Below are 8,077 nucleotides of genomic sequence, written 5' to 3' on the forward strand. Positions count from 1 at the left end.
GGAAATCCGGGAGAGGTGGCAACCCTACCTGTTACCAGTACCATGTATGGTACCTTTCTCTGCTACCAGACGTATTCAGTTTCTGTTACCAGACAACATTTTTTCCTTCTTGCAGCGCCTGCTACCCATAATGCCATACCACCCTCCATGTTGTAATCCTCCTCCCACCCGCATAGTGCCTCTTACTTCTCCCTCATACTGATAGTTTCCCCCCAGACTTACATAATCCCCCCATATTGTCAGACACTCCATCATCCTGCCATACACAGCCCCTATACTGCCATACTTCCCCATTCCCAAACAAACTGCTTCCTTTTCCTTCCCCACCACACACACAGTTAGTGGCTATGTTTTACGTGACTCCCCTCTGCTAGTGTTGTAATGCGCTGCAGCCCTGGGTTGGCTAATATAGAATATATATTAATTAAAAAAACAAAAATGTTCATTCAGTATGCCACGTCATGGAAAGCTCTGGTGGAGCATTTTGGATGGAGGTGTCTCTCCAGAAGCATTGGGGGCCATATCAAAGTTTTGTAGTGGGGACCCATAAAGGTCTAGTTACCCCCTGACTCCTTTTATTACATGGTGTATTGCAGGGGAAAACCTGCAAATCCAGCGGTACTGTAGGTGCGTTATATGCATGCACTTAACTGCGGGGTGAGAACATCTCCCCTAATTGAATTGAGCCCTATAAATAGAGATTGTGTGATCCCTGAGCTGCAGTCACAGAAGGGTTAATCTCTGTAGCCTGTTGCTCAGAGTTACATTGTTGCTTTTTTTGCAGAAACTGAACTGGGAGCTGTAAGACACAGACCAGCTGCACTTTAGTAATTACTCTTATAATCCTGTTCAGTTGATGGAGTTTTCAATATATGTCACTGACAGCTGCACAGAACTACTTATGTAATCCTGTATCCTGGATGTAGGTGGTCATTCCGAGTTGTTCGCTATTTTTTTCGTTCGCACAACATATTCGCAAAGTTGCGATTATGTTGTAAAATTGCGAACATCCGCCCCATCGTAAATTTGCTATTTCGTACGCAGTACTACACAAGGTAGGCGTATGCCACATTACAACGCATTAATGCGAATCCATCGCATACGCACAAACCTCATCGTAAAAATACGATGTCATCGTAGATTTACACATTCCTCTTAAATGTGCTAAGGCTTTTGCAAACAAACGCACAGCAATGGTTTTTTCCCCCTAATTTAGATGACACCTTGCAATTCAAACTCAACAAGCGTCCCTCAATTAAAAAAACAATTAGTGTAATGATTGATTGTGTGCATGACCAATTAAGTCTGCAAAGAATACCTCAAGAACACTTTGTAGGCCTAATTGGACATTACCATGTTTGTTTTTAAACAAGTGCAAGAGATGTGTAAACTGTGCCTGACATAAATGTAAATAGCAAAATTTTGTGTGGATGTTTAGTGTGTGAATGTATGTGTTTACATGTTTTTTTTAAATATAACCTACTAACTAACCTAATTTGTATGTAATAAATAAGACTAATACTATATATTTTTGTTGTTGTTGTTGTTAGGTAACCAATTTATGCTTTGCAATATGATTAAAATTTTTACCATTAAAAACATCACAAGCGCATAACGGAGTAAAATACATTTTTATTATTTCCACATATTTTTTTTTTAAACAAAATTGTAAAAGAAACTTTTTTTAACAAATTATTTTAAAGTAAATTTTTTAAGACGTCAACTTCGGCCAACATGGCCTCCACATGTGCCTTCATGCGGGCAACGATGACTGCCAGTCTTGTGGGATCTCCAACGGCACCATCTGAAATGCAGAGTAAAAATGCAATTTAAAACATAACTCACATTACCTATTACTTCACAATTCCACAAAGCACACTTTCATATAAAATGATATACATCATGGATGTATAAATGACAAAACAGTAGCATACCAACACACAAGCATACTCAACAATGTTTGTCATAGCAAACTTAAAATGTGTAAAAGTCTACCACATCATGATGTACATTTACTAATATGGTAGTTATATTTAGGGTGTGATGTTGTCCATAGCAACCAATCACATTCTACTTCTCTTCTAAAAGGTGGTAAATAACTGAAAATTTGTTTGTGTTTGGTTGCTATGGGCAACATCCAATCTTGAATCACACACCCAAATTATTACATGTAACCCCATACTGGTCTTCAGTCACATCTGGAGTGAAGCAGACTTTTCTTTTGTGCTGTTTGGCCCTGCATCATCACACTGCATATCAACATCTTCAGAAGGACAACATATCCTAGCATGCCCACACTCCCTGAAAGCCTGCCTTACTAAATAAGGTCAAACAGGTTTTGAAAAAGCAAATAAGCATTTTGTGAGTGTAACTTTCACAACACAAATCATTGTGTCGTTAGGCGACTCCTGCGACTTTTTTATGAAAAAATTGCAATACCCAAGTACAATTGTAAAAGTAAAACCACACAAAAAGTAACACTCAGGTCTAAATGTGTTGCATATAATGTTTCACATACAAACCTTGTTGTGCAGGCAAACCTGTCGACATAGTGATTAGCAACCAGATGTAGACACTGTACATATAATGTCCCGCACACAAATGTGAATGCATCATCCATACCATGATGAAGAAGACAAGCATTTAACCTTGACAAAAGAAAAAAAAATAAGGAATGTGTGCGAACTTACTCTCCTCTGCCACTTGGCCACCTCCCTCTAGTGGCTCCGGGGCCTCTGCTGCCCATTCTGTTGGTGGCGAAGTTGGCTGGCTGGGGGATGGAGGCTGGATGGGTGAGGTTGGCTGGATGGGGAATGGGTGCTGGATGGGGGAAGGAGGCAGGATGGGGGAAGGAGGGTCCAATTGTGTGAGAGGATGGAAGGGGGAGGTACTTACAGAGGGGGTTTGGGAATGATAAGGTGAGGGTGGTGGTGTGCTTTTTTGGGACACAGAGGGGGAGGGGGGCAGAGAGGGGAATTTGGAAAGAGAGTGGGATTGGGCTGGAGAGGGGGTGTGGGCTGGAGAGGGGGATTGGGAAAGAGAGTGGGCTTGGGCTGGAGAGGGGGAGTGGGAAAATGAGAGTGAGGTGGCTGGAGAGGGTGAGGTGGCTGGAGAGGGGGAGTGGGCAAAAGAGGGTGAGGTGGCTGGAGAGGGGGATTGGGCAGGAGAGGGGGATTGGGCAGGAGAGGGGGATTGGCCAGGAGAGGGGGATTGGGCAGGAGAGGTGGAGGGTGAGCCAGAAGGGGATGGGGCTTGAGAATGTGCCTGTTGTGGCCTCCCAGCAGCAGCAGCAGCACCTTGCCGTTGTGCTCGCCCTAGAATGACATATGTAATTTTTAGGTTTTAACATATACATTTAGAACATCAGCATATTCCTATTACTCTGTTCTGTACCATGTTAAAGAGACAGGGGTAACATTACTAAGTTAGTAAAATGTTTATACTGGTGATGTTGCCCATAGCAACCAATCATATTATACATAAACTTTCTTAAGCACCTTCTATCAGATAATATATAGAATCTGAATGTTTGTTATAGCCAACATCACCAGTTCTCCAAACCAGCAACATTTTTTAAACAAACCCACTGAGCAGGTTATTGGGTTCAGTTGTCAGCCTGTGTAGTAATTATGCACAACAACATACAGTCAGTACCATACCTCCCAACATGACCCTCTCCAGGAGGGACAGAATGTTCTGCTCCGTCACTTCCCTCTTAATTTATGATTGCCATCACCTGTGCTGAAACACCTTTATTCCATAAATTAAGTGACAAGTTCAGAAGCAGAGTATTCTGTCCCTCCTGGAGAGGGTCATGTTGGGAGGTATGCAGTACTGCTTGCCCTACCCACACACACTCATGTTTATTGTAAGTGTGCAAATGTTCACACTCTCACTTAGTGAAAGTATGCAAAGGTTATGCGTAAAATCCGTCATGTAACGAAATGTTACTTACTGCGCCCACGTAGGGTCCGGATTTGTTGCCGCAGCTCCGCCAACAAGTCCGGCGTACGCCTTCGTAGGTCGCTCCAGCGTCTCTCAAGCTGGATAACTGACCTCCGGCTGCGGATGCGGGTCCTTAACAAGCGGCGGACCACTGCGTAGGCCTCGCGCTTTACCCGATTTGGGACAAAGCGCCCTACGTGGCCTACGCGGCGGTCCATCACCGCCACCAAGACGCGGAGCTCATGCCGTGTGAATGGTGCAGCACGCATCATGGCAATGGCGTTTTCCATATATGGGCATATATTTATAGTGTGTGTTGGCATGTGATTGGTGTAAAATCTATGCTGTCATCTAAATTAACTTTATTGATGTGTGCATTGAATAAACTTTATTGCTGTCTGCAGCGCTGTGAAGAGCAGAGGGGTTAGTTCGCTATAGCGGAAATTCGCAGTCGCGGAAGAGCATGATAATAAAATAACCTACCCTCACAATTACACACACACACACACACACACACACACACACACACACACACACACACACACACACACTTTTACTAAAATATTTGATACAATCTGTACTCACCACATTTTGGAGGAACAATCAGCTGCACAGTCAGAAAGTTTACAACATTTAGTATCATATGTTGTGTTTTTTGTTTGGAAAACAGGATTAGAAAAAAAAACATTTTACAATTTAGCAACGTAAATATATTTTAAAACCAAAAAAAACATTGTAAGGTTAACATGTTTGAATATTTACAGAAACAACTAACAATATATTCACACACACCAAAACAATTACACAATGAGCTTTCAATAGCTACCTAAATGACATCAGAGCAAAATGAACATAAACATACAGTGACTGTTTAATATTTTTATAATTTGGAAAAATTCACTATACCTGAAATAGTCCCGCACAATGCGTGCCCTTATTTCGTTTCCCCTCCGGGAAACACTCCCCCCACCGACTCTCCGCCCAACCCCTGGCTCCTCATCTGGCAATTCCTCTGTGTGAGGAAGCTCAACGCGACTCCTTACAGCGATGTTATGTAGGATAGCGCACAGGACCTCAATTTTACTTACCATCTCCGGCGAATACATGATGTCTCCACCAGTGCGGTGGAGCACACGAAAGCGCCCTTTAAGGACACCAATCGTGCACTCCACCAGCTGTCTAGTGGCAGTAAGCGTGGAGTTAAATGCCGTCTGTGGTCCTGGCCTGGGCTTACTGTAAGGAGTCATGAGCAAGGGGGTGCAAGGATATCCACGGTCTCCTGTTTGATGAGAAGAAAAGAAAATAATTAGAATCTTAAATTTAAAAATATTATTGTAAGTAAAAAAATAAACCACTCACCCAATAACCACATGTCTTGTCCTTCCATCGATCTTAATCTGTGCCATATCCCTGATTGTCTAATGACATGGGCATCATGGGAGTTCCCCGGGAACTTAGCATTCAGGGACAGGATCTGGAGGGATGGCCCACAAACAACCATTACATTCAGAGAATGAAACAGTTTCCTGTTTCTATAAATTTCTTCATTATGTCTTGGTGGTACAATAGCTACATGTGTGCCATCCACAACCCCAATAACATGTGGGAAGCAACTACCACCTTCCTCAAATTGCCGCTTCACCACATCTAGGGCCCCAACATCCAAAGGCATAGCAATAAATTGCTTAACTCGCTTAATAAAAGCCTGGCTGACACGCCGCAGGACCTTACTGAACTGGCCCTGCGACATGCCAACCAGATCGCCCACAACATGCTGGTATGAACCAGTGGCAACAAAATGTAACACAGCAAGGAATTGTGTCAATGCTGGTATTGCTGTAGGATACCTAATGGATTGTTCTAGATCACTCTCTAATATGGAGAGAGTGTCTAGGATTAGATGAGGTGGCAGCCTGTATCTGCGCAAAACCACATCATCAGGCATCCCAAAAAGGAGGACACGGGTACGGAAAATTGGTGGCCTAGCACGCCTCCGTTGCCTTGGATGATGAGGAGCCGGTTGCGGTTGGAGGGCTTGCAGCGATTGGGGTGGGAGTGGTTCCGTGGTTGGGGTGGGAGGGCTTCAGCTGCCACATGAATGGACATCACCAACTTAAAATGAAGGTAAGAATCATTAAAAAAAAAAAAAAAAATACAACACACATTGTCATCCATAATCAAAGTCAAAGTGTATGGGTGTTAACTTACTGCAGGAGCGTACTCCATTTCTTCAAGATTAAAATACGGGTCCAAAACACAAAATTGGGAACAAAACAAAAACAAACCTTTAGCTAATTATTTCAAACATAGGTTAACATCACAAATCAAAAAGTATTTGAGATTTCAAACATACCCATATAATTACTGCCACAATATATTTTTAAACAACTAAGTATGAATAATGTAAATTAGTTTTAAAATTTTAATATGAAAAAAACAACAAAAAAAATAAACGGGGGTCCTTTGGTAGCTAATACAGCAAAAATCAGCCCTACTTTGTCAAAAGTAAATGCTTTGTAAACAAAGAAATGACACCTACAAGAGAGAGAAATGGCCTATTAGAAATAAGATACACACTTGCTACAAACACACTCCAGGACACACAGGGATAGCCTACTTACCTGCTCAATAAATGAAGATTCAAATGTGGTAGCAAAAACAACAAAAATGCAGTCTACTTGGGCACAAAATAAATAGGGATCCAAAATCCACTAATGAGACACCTACAAGAGACACAGAAGGAGTCTAAGAGATCATATAGACACTTACAACAAACAGCAGCACACACAGGGATAGGCTACTTACCTGCTCAATAAATGAAAAATCAAATGTGGTAGCAAAAACAACAAAAATGCAGCCTACTTGGGCACAAAATAAATAGGGATCCAAAATCCATTAATGAGACACCTACAAGAGACACAGATGGAGTCTAAGAGATCATATAGACACTTACAACAAACAGCAGCACTCACAGAAATAGGCTACTTACCTGCTCAATAAATGAAAAATCAAATGTGGTAGCAAAAACAAACAAAATGAAGCCTACTTGGGCACAAAATAAATAGGGATCCAAAATCCACTAATGAGACACCTACAAGAGACACAGAAGGAGTCTAATAAATGAAACAAACTGTGTGAACAATATAACATACACACTGTAAAGTACAGGTAAGAAAAAAACATATGCCATAATAAACCATTTAAATATCAAACAGATATCCTCCAAAATACATAAACCCAGTTTCATTGCACCACCATACATACTTGGCTTGATAATTGACTAATGTAGGAATACTCACAAAAGAAACTTAGCCAAAAAAACGCACTACGCTACACAAAATGTTAAAAGCGAATAAACGGCCATCTGTCTGCAAGACAATGCAAAAATAACTCACTCTGCAAAGTTGTTCCAAAGACGACCACCTTCTATGAGAACACACAGCAGCTTCATTCATCATACACACACTCACACAGGCTGCAAACCAGGCTCTTAAATAAGCAGTACAATCAGTCACATAATTAGCATAATTTACACCTGTGTAAATTTCTGCTACGCACGCAGCTATAAATAGCTACACACCTGTGCGTACAGACATGCCGCTAGCAACATGGCTACTCGTGAGGAGTTGGCAGCAGAGCTGGACCGCGTGCAGCAGCAGGTGTCCGCATTGACACAAAGACGCATGGCGTTGCGTTGGCAGATGCTGCAATCCGCCTCCGCGGATTCTGAAGAAGCAGGACTCAGTACTAGAGACATTCCAGCTTCTGATCCCCAGCAGTTAAGAGAGGATACCCTGCCAGACAGACATACTGGGGTAACTGAGGGAGATTCAGCATTAGCCGCAGAAACACAAAATACACAAGCAGCTAGTGAAGAGGAAGATGGTGAGGAACAGGACCAAAGCTCACAGGCTACTTCAAGGAGAAGAAAAAGGCAGCCCGCATTCACTAAGAGGGAGTTGCGTGTTTTGGTCACACAAGCCATGTCAAAAATACATAGAGGACCAAAAAACATGGGTGCTGTTACCAAAGATAGAATCTGGAGGGACATCACTCACTCTGTGAATGAAGTCGGCTCTATAGTCCGAACATCACAGGAAGTTAGAAGACGGTAAGTGTATATTGGCAGTCC

The 8,077-nt window shown here is 42.3% G+C and overlaps 1 long non-coding RNA gene across 1 annotated transcript; it reads right to left on the reverse strand.

The window, feature by feature from the left end:
* Positions 1–1,612: 1,612 nt before the first annotated feature.
* On the reverse strand, positions 1,613–3,309 carry LOC135050946 (uncharacterized). Its single transcript, XR_010241939.1, has 2 exons — positions 2,691–3,309; positions 1,613–1,804 (listed from the first exon to the last, which is right to left on the reverse strand). It is a non-coding gene; the product is annotated as an uncharacterized LOC135050946 (long non-coding RNA).
* Between the last annotated feature and the right edge of the window lie 4,768 nt (positions 3,310–8,077).

The sequence above is a fragment of the Pseudophryne corroboree genome, chromosome 2 (assembly GCF_028390025.1).
Source record: "Pseudophryne corroboree isolate aPseCor3 chromosome 2, aPseCor3.hap2, whole genome shotgun sequence".
Lineage (NCBI taxonomy): Eukaryota > Metazoa > Chordata > Amphibia > Anura > Myobatrachidae > Pseudophryne > Pseudophryne corroboree.